Raw genomic sequence first — 13,821 nt, 5'->3', positions numbered from 1 at the left:
ACACGCTCTTGTATAAGATGCCACGCCTTTTTTTGCTCCGGGAATGCAAGCGAGCTATGAGAACTCACCCACTGGGGCGGAATTAAGCATCCTTTGCTTGGTTGTGTGTAAAAAAACAAAGCCAGCATAACGGCACACCTTCCTTGCGGCGCTGATTCAGAATCTGTGTGAAAGGGTCTACAGAAAGACTTCAGAGTCTGAGTGGAACTTGGTCCTGCTGTTGGACTCGAAGCGCAGCTTACCGACATGTTCTTAATGTTTTCAAATTGACTTTTCAGAAAATGTGGCTACTATATCACAATGTGCATATATTGCGTTTTTCCATTAATGGTACCACCCACCCATACACACCCATACACACACGTTGCTTTTGATTCTCGGCATGTGGCGGCCAGAAGATGATCTCAGTTTCAAAAGAAGCTGGAGGCAGCAAAGAAGAAAAGAAGAAGAAAAAAGCTGGCTAAACTAAATCAACACGACGGATTTGTTCAGGACACCCCCGGCTATCGCTAGCAATGACGACGCAGTGATTAGTGACGATTCTCTCCGACCAATCAGCAGTCTGCAGGTTTTCACGTCACCTTCTGGTATCGCCTCAGCTCGCATGGAGCCTCGACTGAGGTTGTACTAAAAAAAAAAAAAAAAAAGTACCCGTTAGCAGTACTAGGGGATTAGGAGTCAAGGTGAGTTGAGCAGGTACCATGCAGTGGAAAAACGCCATAATTATACAGAGATAGAATTCAATCTAGATATATAAAGGACTTATCCCTATGTAGGCTAAACTTAGTTTGTGATTAAAGCTGAAAAAAGACACACAGTCTTTCTTCTTGTTCTATGTGGACATGATTCACTACTTTAGGACCACAGCCATTCTTCTTCAGGTGAAGAAAGTGTGTGCACACCTGTTTGCTATGAGATACCAGGCCATCCTTACCTGATAAGATCATAGACAAACTAACTTTCATGCCAACACAAACCAACATCATTAAATGTAGACAAACAAACTTACCAGAAAAGAATTAGATTGAAAATAGAAGAGATTTAGGCTGAAAAGTTAAGTTTGGACAGTGATGAAATAACGAACCATGTCTTAGTTCTGCAGGCCGATCTTTGAAAACCTCTCTGTGCTCTGATACACACACTCTCTCCTGCAGCACTGCTCTTTTTATTCTATCATCTTTATCAGTTGTTAACATGCTGCGGATGGATGCCAAGAAAGCTGCCAGCTTTACACACACACACACACACACACACACACACACACACACACACACACACGGAGCTGAGTCAGTTTACTGCAGTCTGTTGAATACGTAATATATAAAGGGGAACATGAAGGGACATTCAGACAGCAGGCAGGTGTTGTCCCTGCCTCCCTTTCTTCGAATTTAAACATGACGGCAGCAGACGTGCGACAGGGTTGCCGCCCTTTTTTTCTTCTTCTTGCCACTTTTGTAAACGTGCAGCTATTCAACGCTGCCGTTTGAGTCGATGCCAACGGTGTCTACGAACAACAGATACATTACTCTTAACGAGCAGATCAAATAAAAAAAAAAAACCATCAGATTATACATTTTAAGAATGTATTGAACCACCTGGACAGTAATTGGGCCTTATTACCTTTTCCTCTAGTTTGACTTACAGCCCACGCTGTGGGGTGACATAATGACTTAAGTGAATTCCAGCAGTCTGTCGCATATGGCACGAGTCCTTAGCAGAAGCCACAGTGGCGGAGATTTGTTGCCGCCCACGGAAAACACAGAACATTGACATCGCCAGGTGGCGGGAGTGTTAAACTGGATTTATGGTTTTTGCGAGGGAGTCCCCGTCATAGATTCTAATTTTTAGCTCAGTGTCGGATTTTAACCTGTGATATCACAAGCAGTCGGTCACTTGGTGATATGAAAAAGGTCAGCCTTGTTTGATTGTAAGACACTAGTCGGCGAGCAGTGAAAATGTCGTCGTTTGGTGCGTTAAGTAGTGCATAGCTTGCGGCTTCACGTTGTTTTCAGTCGGATCAATAGCAACTGTTGACGCACAACAACACAACCCAACACAACCCACAGAGCTGCATTCCGTCGCCCTCCATCAACATGCTGTATATCGACAATTCCCAGAAACACTCCTTCCTTTCAGCAACATGTGATGATGAATGAATATAATAGCCACACACAGCATCATATTTTCTCTTTTATGTTCTTCTGTGATCTGGACATCCCTTGTAGCCTTGTCGTCATGGGGAGTTATAGTTTCCCTATTTTGTTTTATTTCCTTATTCATTTGGGTTATTAGTTGTTATGATCTCAGCATGGTCATTTTGCAGATGTGAGGATGCATGGAGCCACGAAGGACCGCACCCTTATGACATTTGGACATTACACAGCTGCATCACATGATTTTTGTTAAGGTTTTTGGGAAAATGGATGCTGTTGTGTTTGTGCGCTCCCTCTCTCTCTATAACTATATATCTATATCAAACCAAATCCAACCAGCGATCAGGCTAACTGACATAACACCATGCCAATCTCTAGGTATGGTGAAGGGTATGTGATGATGTGGGGGGAGGGGGGGGGGGTTAGTCTAATTCCAAGTGAACATTATCAGGATGCATAGTATCCTGATCCATGACATAACTGGTCTTTATAATACAAATGTGCCTGCCTCTATGGGACTTTATCATAGGGGCGTGTTTATTTATGCCCTCTGTATTTTAAGGAAGAACATGTATTTATTTACAATACATTAGTCATTCACAAGGAAAACTGGTGTCCTTAAAAGGTTGAATTTTCCTAAATTTTCTTACGGTTTTAAGATCAATTTCCAAAATGTTTATTCTTCTTTAAATCAACTTATGCAGGGGTGTGTAAACTCTCTCAAGCCACTGTAGGTCCAGTTTTACTGTACTTTAAATCATGTACAGTAAATAATGTAAAAAGTGAGTTTTGATCACAATATAATTGACCATTCGTCAATTTCTTCTTCAAGTGCTTGTTTTAAATTTTCCAACAATGCCGTACTTCAATACAACATGAGGTACTTTGAGTATTTTCATTTTCTCCTACTCGCCTATTATACGTTTGACTTATCTATTTTATAGCTTTACTTTACATATTCATGTACACTTTACAAAATATTATCTATGACAAATGATGTATTAAATTGGATAAAGAGGAGACTTTATTGATCCGGTGGTGAAATTCCCAAATTAGCTGCCAAGTCAAACTTCTGGTGAACGTAACTCAAAAGTAGTGTAAAGCATGACATATCAGACAGTAATATAAGTAATTACTCTCAAATGACAGTAACTAGTAATCTATAATGTATTCCATTTTGGAAGCAACGTGCCCAACGCTGCATTTCGGGATTGGTTAAGTGCTTCCTTCCTTCATTCATTCGCTCTTTCTTTCATGAATAAATAAAACCTTACACAGGGGCATATTTCAGCGGTTCTGCATTTAAATTGGGGGTGCACCCTTTCTGCCATCAGGGTTATAAAATAATGATAGGCCAACAGCTCAGTTAAAACCCCCAACCACTGTGGCTCAGCTGAGCAGAGAGCTTCCATATCTTAAATATTTTGTTTGCAGAGGGGTTCCCACATTTCACGCCATTTTATTTCTAGTATTTTATTATCTATTTTTTGACACCAGCATAACATCCAGTGGGTTTGCGCCGCCCATTTAGACGTCAGGGATCTCTGTAGGTGGACGACTGTGTGGTCTATTTTAGGAAAGGGGGACAAAACTTATACCTGATGGAGGATTTTATCAAGATTGCCGACGCGGGGTTTTGCAATGATGTAAATGCAGAGTAATCTCATATGTTTTATATTTTTCATATACTTTATTATTTTTCTGTTCAACATTTATGGTTCTTGACTTCTGTAGTACTTTTTTACAGTTTACCGTTATGCACCAAAATTCTGACGACATATTTTAATGGGGAGATTTCTGAAAAGGTTTCTTTAAAATACTGCGATCAGTAATAGACAGCTTTTTACTCACTATACACATTTGTCATTTCAACTGTAAAACAGCACAAGTTGCATTAAATATTGTCTGTTCAGGCTAATTATTTAAAAAAAAATGACAAAATGTCAAGGCCTAAACATTAAACAGGAGAGCAATGAAACAATCTGTTTCTTCAAATAAAATGCATATAGCAGAGTAAAAACATAAGACAAGATATGTTTCTATCATATTAATATGAACTGAAAAGTAGCTTAATATGCTACAAACCACCTCTTTTCATTCACACATTCCATGCAAGTAGTTTCAGCCCCAAACTGACACACAGTTCAGAGTTCAGCGTGTTCTCGGGCTGCGGCGATGTGTTCCAGGTGGCGTCCGTTCCATCTGGGGTCTGAATCACTGACGTCACGGTAACACTCTATGCAGCCTCGTTATCAGATTATTCGGAGGTATGGTCTCTTCAAACCCACTTCCACCAAAAACCACATCTTAGAGTTGGGTGGGTATCCAAATTTTGATACGTCAAACCTTTATTACCACAGTATCCGGTATTACCGTGACTAATTAAAAATGATGACGTAAGACTCCGACGGCGTCCCCAAACTGTTGGTTTGTGCATACAGCTTTCAGAAACTGAGTACCAAACACTAATACTGAATGGGGGTGGAGGGGTGGGGGGGGGGAAATCGCCAGACGCCTCAAAATAAACCATCATCACAATACTTACGCCATGATAAGATATTATTGTAATTTTAAACACTACACTATTCTGCAATATATTGCAATTTAGAACCTTTTTTTCCCAACTTCTAATTTTTCCCCAATTTCAAATAATGTCCCCATAAAGGAAACTTTGTCAACATGTGTCTCATCTAAAAAGAAGCATTTCTCTGTTTGTTCTTAATACTTCAATTGTATTGCTGCAAAACGGGATTGTTAAGCAGAAAAACTGACCAACACACAATGAAATATCCATACTTGGCGCCTGTGTTTCAACACAGTACTACCACTGCAAATATCACCATACCATGCTGTATTAATTCCTCCCCCCCCCCCTCCCCCCATACTGAAACACCTCTCCCTTCTCATTAGGTCAGAATAGAAATGCTTCCAAACTGCATAAGTCGTATCTCTCTCTCTCTCTCTCTCTCATGAAAGTGGTGTTAATACCTAGATGTCCATCTGATGCAATGGTACAATACGTAACCTTAATGTAATCACTTCAGAACAGCAGAGTTAGAGTCACAGAAAGAGAGCTTTTATAGAGCCGCCAGTTTGAAACCAACATTTGACAACCACACAGGGAGATTTCCACCAGTCAGGGGGAAACACAGGGACCAGTTTCCTCAGAGACTGTAGCTTCTGTCGCTCCCGATTCACTGAAACCATCCCATCATCTGGGTTAGGGGTGTAACGGTGCAGTTCATACCCGGGTTTATGAGTAACAGAGGTGAGAGTGACACCTCGGATAACAGGAAGCCTCCTTCATAAAGAATCTGACTGGCTGTAAAAGAAATCAAATACTGAAGAGGACTGAACCTCCTATGGGATGTTTAGACAAGACAGACACACTGTCAGAAATGTCACTTCCTCTGCTCATCAGAACTTTATGACGTCTTTCCGTTACGTCTTTCCCATTATTTTTGTAATGGAAAACCAAAAAAAGGCGAGTAAAGTCCAGGTACCATGCAGTGGAAAAGCGCCATTAGCAACAGCTCCAAACACAAACAGGACACTAATCTGTGTGCAGGTAAACCTGACCGTGTCCTCTGCTCATCAGAGTCAACGCTGTAATTAATACCAGGCATTATTTATTAGGATAATTTCAGCAGCACGTAATTAAATGTTGGACCACTAGTGGCTCCATCCATCTATAACTAGCCATTATCCTGTGCAGGGTGCCTGAGGCCGCACCCAATCCCAGCACATACGGAAGGTACACCTGGAGAGGTCACCAGTCTATCACAAAGCTGATATTTGTATATGTTAAATTCTCGTACAAAATTCCACTGAAAATAAAAAAAATAAACACATAAATGTTTGGCCTTACCTGTAGCTTTACTATAAAAATGGTACTTGACACTTCCTGTGGATTTTTCTCAATAAAAAGGCTAACCGATGGAAATGGAAAGCTGAAAGACGGCAGAGGAAACCCCACCCGCCAAGCACAAACCAGCACCATGCCGGGCTGGTTTTGGTTTCGTAGTGCATTCAGTGTGTCATTTTTTCATTCATATGCTGACTTCAGGGGTTTTCCCCCCTCACTGTTAAAAGCTGCACTATGAATTTCTGCATGCTTTCAGTGTGATTTAATTTTTCCTGGTGGGGTTAGTGACAGTTAGTTAAATGTAAATGGACTGTTCTTATATTAGTGCTATTCTAGTCTCAATGATTACTCAAAGCGCTTTTACATAGTATAGTACTGTTTTTGAAATTGAATTGGTTCGTCAACAGAAGTGGCTGTGCAGGAACTCAAATTCACCTTTAAGACCCAGAAGAGTGGATTTTACCCACTCTGTGGTACACCAAAGGCAAATAAATTATAATGCCAGAGTATTGATGGAAATGTCGGTTGATAGAATAATGTTAGAAATAAAACTACACTTGCATCTCAATGATCGCTTTACATTTTGAGGGACTATTTTCTCAGCAGCGGCGGAATTTTACTTTGGTCTTGTAAGCACTGTGCCGAAAAGTAAACAGAAACACACTACAGTTGGGACACCTAGCTAGCTAGTAGTAGCCTTGTACATTGTTATTGAAGCACCGGATTGGAAACAAGGGACTAGGAAACATGGTAATTTAGTGTGCATTTAGGAAAAAAAGAAACAAACAGATGGGCACCACAGAGTTTCCAAAGATTGACATTGCAAAATCCAGATAGGGACAAACAGGGACTTCTTGCTGCTGGCTTGGACATGGAGACACCGGCAGAGAATATACTCAAGTTGCAAATTTCTAGGGATCATTTCAGACCAGACAACGTTGAAAAACCCTGCAATCTAAAGAACCACAAGTCAGGTTCCATCTGTGTTTCCAGATGCACAAACAGCTACTGATAAACAGGTGATAACCTTGTGTAGACTACTCCTGCTAAAAAAGCTAGACCTTTTCATAACGTTAGCCTAGCTGCTTCTGACAGATTGAGACTGACAACATCAGTGGAGATAACAGTTGTGGTTACGCAACAGTTACAGTTCAGTGCATTGTGGAGAGTGACATTAGTGTAGCTAACGGTATAGCTACACCCTTGGTAGATATAGTACTATATCTTGTTGACTCCTTTGTGCAATGTACTCTGTTTCTGTAGCAATGAATGACAGCAGCAGGTAATAAACTTGTGAATCAGCTTTCTCGGTTGCCTAGGTGATATCACGCCGCCGCTGCTGTTGCCTGTACTACCAACTACAGGGAACTATTGCAATGCAAGGTTTGCTCTATTTATAACATTATCCTATCAAAGAATTTTTAATGGCAGGCTAGCAGCATGTTGAAAACTGTCTCCACTGATAAAAACTAACACACACTGGCTAACTTCAAAATTCTGAACCAGCCCTTTAAACGTGTTTTTAGCCTCTTAACATGTTCCAATTACAATTTACACTCTGTTAGTAGTCACTACACACAGGCCTGAAATACACACACGCTCAGGACCTATTCATTAACAAATAGAGAGATGTCAGAGTGAGTGTATCAATTATATGCATCAAATTATTTGTATTAATGATTAAATAAGGTGAAAATACGTTTGCAGTGCTTTTCTGTGTTGTAATTTGTAGACGGTCCCTAAGCTCTCAAACTGCAATCTCAACACAGGAACTAAAAAGCTGAATTAACACAACTTTCATGCATTTCTTTCACATCTACAACAGTCAGATTCACTTTGTTAACTCTGACGGAATCACTTCACACGGGTGGGCATTTTTGATGACATTTTGAACATGTTAAGAGGCTAAAAACATGTTGAAAACTTGCCCTGTTTAAGCCTGTTGGGTGCTAACTCTAGCAGGAAGATAACACGGTGGAAGCAGCACTGATTGGTTTCATTTTTATCTCTACTGACAGCCCTACAAATTTAAAAACAACAGAGTTAAGTGTTGGTATCAACCAGAATTCTCCTTTAAGGGCCTTATCCATTTACCAATAACATCACATGACAAGATACACCAGGATCTGTGGCAGACCACCTCACCTCACCACATGTCATTGGTGAAACCCTGTTGTCATCACATGTGCACATTCCTGTGAGGAAACCCACAGAATCTCACACATTTTTGATTTTATTTAAACCCCCCTCTAAAATTTAACCTGATGAAGGTCTGGGGCCCAGAAACATTTTAAGTGAGTTTTTGATTCACTGCACCTGTCAAAGACTCACTGAGGTGTGAACAGCCTCTGTTGTAATTATTTTGTGTTGTTATGTGGATCGTTCAGGCCTCAGCTTCCATACTGATCCAGTAGCCTGCATCAGATCACTGCATCACTAATGATCCGCTTTCAAATTAAACACGTTTTGGTAGCCAATGATAGACCAGGTGTCTCACACCTGGTTAAATGTAATGCGTTAATCAGTGAAAACAAGCATATTTGATCAAAATCTAAAGGAATTTCGTCCTTTGGCTTCCAGTGCACCATGGCTCCCTTCAAAAAAAATCCCCTAAAATTCAACCTATTTCTGAAAAACAGACATCAAAGTTTTCCTTGTAAGTCGTTTTCTTTGCAAAGAGCCTCTCTGTTTGGTGAATTAGCAGCAGAGGAAAACAGAAGGTGCTATGCCCTCGTTTGGAGGTCACAAGCTGAGGAGTCACCATGAGCCAAGACACGGGATCCCCCCTCCTTTCTAACGCAATAAGGCAGGCCACACCCAGATAGAGAGGGGAGGAGGGGGGGGGAGGGAGAACGAGATGGATGAAATGAGAGGAGGGAAAAAGAACAGAGCTGCTACTGGTGCTCACCCGCCCATCTTTGCAGATGACGTAGACGGTTCTTCGCGAGCTGAACGCCCGTTAATTAAAAATAAACCAAACTCGGTAACAATTTTTCCTCCTTCACCTTCGTTCACCAACGGCTGTAATAATGACAGCCTGGAAAGCAAAAGTAGGCTACTAGCCTATTTAAAATGTGTACGCTAAAGGTGGGCAAACCACTTCAGCAGGCTCATCCTGAAAGGCACCGCATTCATGACGACAGTGTGAGGACACCAGAGTCATACCAGAAATACACATTTTAATATGGAAAGGGGAGCAACAACCGCAGCAACCGGTGTTCGCTGAAAAAAGCCACGTTTTTTACTGAAATTATAAGAAACCGTGAAATTTACGGATACCACGGGGTTTTTTGTTACCAAGGGAAGTAGCTACCATTCGGATAACAAAACATTGTAGTCAGGGACCATGAGCAAACTGTTTCCAGACACCCGGGAGACATCCGCAGGCGGTCTGATTCCTGCCTTGCAACCACTGCAACAGTCGGTATGGCGTTCTGTCCCCCGGAGGGACCAGTCACAATTGCGCCATTCAGAATCTGACTATTTGAAAAACATGTCCACCTTAAATAGTGGAGATGAAGATTTTATAGATCTTGAAACCCTTTTTAAGAATAATTGGAAACAGCTCTTCAATTCGGCATAGCTCCAGTACACGTACAAACATCGAATTTTACTAAAATTATAACTTTACTGACTGATACACACTCACGGTTTCTTGGCTGGGAAATACACAGCTGTGGGCGACAAAGATTATCGAGCACTGCGTAACATATCTAAAAGTTGATATTTTAGCGAAATGATGTGCTATTCGATATAATATACACGTGGTAATTTCTAAACGATTGTAAATTGCCACAACGTAACGCTAAGCTATGTCGTAATGGGTGTTTTGATTTGTCGAAAAGCGATGCAGGCTAAGTTGGCGTTTAACGTCCACATTTGTGAATGGAGACCGCGTTGCCTGCAGACTACAGAGAGGCACGTATCGGGGCTGTAACCTAGCGGACTGGCAGGACGTTTGACGAGAAGAAAACGGTTAGACAACGTGACTCGGGGTTTTGTGAGACACTATAAAAAAGAATCTCGCGAAAAATACAATACAGCAGAGGTTATAGTGTCCTTTAACAGAACAGTTGTGCGTTCACACCTGTGGAAAATGTGTCTGTAGTTGCTAAGTGGGTGTCAAGGTAAAGAAACAGCGGTTGTGAACGTTACCCGGATGCTAAGCAGTGCGGACACGACAGACTCATTAAAAACACGTTTAAAAATCAAAGTCTTTAAGCCACAAGTGATTCAAAAGAAATCCGAATTGTGGTGGTTAAAGTTTTAAAAACAACAGATAATAGACTGTTACCTCCACTCGGGGGGGTCCTCGTCCAAATCACGTCCTGTGCTTGTGTTGGTGAGGCAGAGCAGCGTCGTCACTTTAGAGGGGTTTGTCCATTTCCCAGCAGGGCTCCAACTTGACAACTGCAGTGCTGAATTATGGTTTTCAGACCGGGTCGGGGAAAAAGACCTTCAACGTCCCTTTGTTCCGACGTTTAAACCGGTTTCTTTGACAGTAGCCGAGCTAATTACATTGGTGGAAGCATCAGCTCTGGTCCTGCAGCGGGAGCCCAACAACAAGAAGGAAAACAATCCAGGTTCAGTCAGAAATCAATCCGCTAAAAGGAAGAAATAAGTCTTCTTCTCTCTCCTGGAATTGAAGCAGATGAGGGTAAAGGCTCTGGTAACAAAGAGCAGATCCAGGAAATTAAGGACTGGTCAGGCTATGTTTGTGTTGCAGGGCGGTGGGTGGGAGTGGAGGGTCCGACACGTTCAAACAGGGACCAGAGAAAAGAGCCGAAGTCCGACTCAGCGTCTTTTCCTGGCTTGCTGGGGGGAACTGAGAGAGGGAAGTGAACTGGTGCTGGAGACCTCGAGAGAGGGAGGGACCAGCCCGGGATTACCCTGTTTTTAAGGTGGATCTATGAATTAATTAGGTAGGCAGGCAAAAAAATAGAGTCCTTGCTATCGAGAACATCAGACCCGGGGTGAATATCCAGGTTTAAGCCTTGGAAATTTGAGGAAGAATCATTTGAGGAAGGAAAAAAAAATCCACATCTGGATCACTTCTGGAGAATGTAGGTTATGTGGTTTAATTGTCCACCCACTGCAGAGAATCAAATCAGATATTGGCCTACTATCTCATTTATTATTCATTTGGTATATTACATTACACTACACTATTAGCAGGCCTATGTTCTTTTTAAAGTTATTATTCTAGGATAGACTACAAGAGAAATAATTGCCACTGTTATGGGACAATACTTTTGAGAATAAAGACGAAATAGTCATAAAATGTCAAGATTAAAATGATTATTTTAAGAATGGTGCCATCATATTTCAACATGAAAATAAAATACATTTCAAGAAAAAAGTCATTATTTCCAGTAAATTGTTGGATAATATATCTAGATTGTGTCACTGTATAGAGGAGTTGTAGGTTCCTAAAATTGTCGATAAAGAAGACAGTTTTTAGAGTGATAGAAAAAAGTATTTCTTTCAAAACAAAAGCAATAAAATAAATGGTAATATTTCAAGATTCATTTGTCTAGAATAACATACTTTTGACAACAAAAATCACAGAAAATTGTAATATTGTAACAAGAAAAAGTGTCCTTCCAAGATCAGATGTTTAGAGGGAGAATTGCTACTGTGATTTGAAATCAATGCAGATTCGAAGTCAAAATAAATGGAGGAAAAAGAAACAAAGTAGCCTAATTGATGAAAAAAGTCATATTTCCAGGGAAATGTTGTATAGCATTCAGAGAAAAAAAGTTTTGATTTTAAGGGAAGAAGTAGCCTAGAATTTCAAGATTAAGTCAAACCATAACAAGACAATATGTGTTGTATTTGAAGATTAAAAATTAGATTACCAAAATCCATGTTGGTACTAACACATTATTATTTGCTAAATGTCAGAAACTGTGTATACACAGTAGCTATTGCATTGGGCTTTTCTGCTGTGAATTTAGCAGAATAGTTCTTCCAATGTGATCACCTGTAGTTTAATATTTCCATGTAGAATGTATTATAAGATTTGGAAAATGATCAATATAATAATTAAATTGTGCTTTCATGGTGCACTGGTTACAGAAAATGAGTCAAACAAAGTTGTCATTCATCAGGCGATAGCAATGTACTTTCAAGAGACTATGAAATATGCTATATTTCCCTTTTTAGAGGATATTTACCTTTCTAGAGGCAGCGCCCACTAGTGGCCGTGGTAATTATGACAGGAGCAAAACAAGAAGTAAGTGAAAAAGTATAAGAGCACCAATACTCTGCTTAAAGGAACAAAAAAAAGACTTATTGGGACTTAAGCTTACTCACGGTCTCCCCCAGAGTTAGTTAATTCATACACACCCTTCTCATTTCAGTGTGTGTCGTAACTCTGTCTGGCACACCCACCGTTAGCCTATCTCACCCCAGATCCTTGAAGTAACCGGCTCCAACTAGCTACCGCTCCCGATAAGTGACAAAATAACGCCAACGTGTTCCTATTTACATGTTGTGATTTGTATAGTCACAGCGTGGACAAATAACAAGGTCACATGACACAGCCATCTTCAAATCGTATACATACTGTAAGTATTCTCAGAAGGCAAAAAACTTTACTTGCTGCAAGACCCCCGAAAACCCAGAAGAGCAGGTCCCGTTTGTAAAATAAAAGTAAAGTAAAAAGTTTTTTTTTTTTAAGTGCTCATATTCTGCTCATTTTCATGTTTATAATTGTATTTTGAGGTTGTACCAGAATAGGTTTACATGGATTCATTAAAAAAAAAAAAATAAAATATATATATATATATATATATATTTTTGTTGTACTGCACATTGCTGCAGCTCCTCTTTACACCCTGTGTGTTGAGCTCTCTGTTTTGGCTACAGAGTGAGGCATCTCACTTCTATTCCGTCTTTGTTGGGCGTAGCACATGCGCTAAATAAGGACTACTAGCCAGTCAGAAGCAGAGTGTGAGGCCGTGCCATGCTAGCAGCTAGGGGAGCATTATAACATGGGTTACAAAGGGTTTCCAAAGTAAAGGCTCGACTACAAAAGAGCAGTTTGAAGCAGTTTCTGAAAAGTGTTTTCTTTTGGAGATGGTAAGTCCCTTTGGGGTGGACTTATTATTATTATTTTTTTTACTTTGTAGAACTATAACTTGCACATAAATGCGTAAGCCCTCCAACGCTCGCAAAGCAGACACCCGCGACACACATCGTTCTCGGGAGATAAGACATAATCACGCCCTACTCCTGTGGGTCGTATTAGAGGTTAGGAATAAACGACCCATATTGTCTTATGGTTTGGAGGAGCTTTCTATCTTCTGTGATTTGCTGATTTGAATCCAGTGTGTGTTATGGCAGTGTGCAGATGAACATTGTAACTTCCTTTATCACTACCTTCTTATGCGACCCACACAAGTGTTTTCCATCCTTACATCTATAACCAGAGAAGGTAACGGTTTTAAACACGTCATAAACCTAGTGTGGTTAGGTTTTAGCACTAAATATCAAGGTTTGGGTTAATGTCATCTGTTATGTTAATTAACTACACACATGACTCAGGACATGACTTAGTTTTCTTTATTCCGTAAAGTTAAAAAATAATAAAAACTCACCGTTTAGTGTAATTTTCAACCGTTAATCAAACCTCAGTCTCCTGGGTTAGAGTCCTCTGTTTGTCCCCTATCTTCCCGCCTTAATAATAAGTGGAGGCCCACACAAAAAAACACAAAATTCTGGGCCCTGTAGAAAGTCCCTTTCCCGCATCCACAGCCATTGATATCTTTCTGGTCCCTCCTCACATGAGGGCCCTGGGTA

General features: G+C 40.5%; 1 protein-coding gene across 5 annotated transcripts in view; it reads right to left on the bottom strand.

Moving 5' to 3' along the window:
• The window catches only part of LOC117942658 (plasma membrane calcium-transporting ATPase 1-like), a 92,091-nt gene extending 81,223 nt beyond the window's left edge, over positions 1-10,868 (bottom strand). For 2 of the 5 annotated variants that reach the window (XM_034868243.1, XM_034868245.1), the window contains exon 1: positions 10,313-10,868. The gene's annotated coding sequence lies outside the window, so the exon portion shown is untranslated. The remainder of the gene's footprint in view (positions 1-10,312) is intronic. The other 3 variants (XM_034868242.1, XM_034868244.1, XM_034868246.1) reach the window with 2 other exon arrangements.
• Between the last annotated feature and the right edge of the window lie 2,953 nt (positions 10,869-13,821).

This window comes from Etheostoma cragini, chromosome 4 (assembly GCF_013103735.1).
Source record: "Etheostoma cragini isolate CJK2018 chromosome 4, CSU_Ecrag_1.0, whole genome shotgun sequence".
NCBI lineage: Eukaryota > Metazoa > Chordata > Actinopteri > Perciformes > Percidae > Etheostoma > Etheostoma cragini.
The sequence above is the reverse complement of the archived record's forward strand: the minus strand, read 5'-3'. Positions and strand labels throughout refer to the sequence as shown.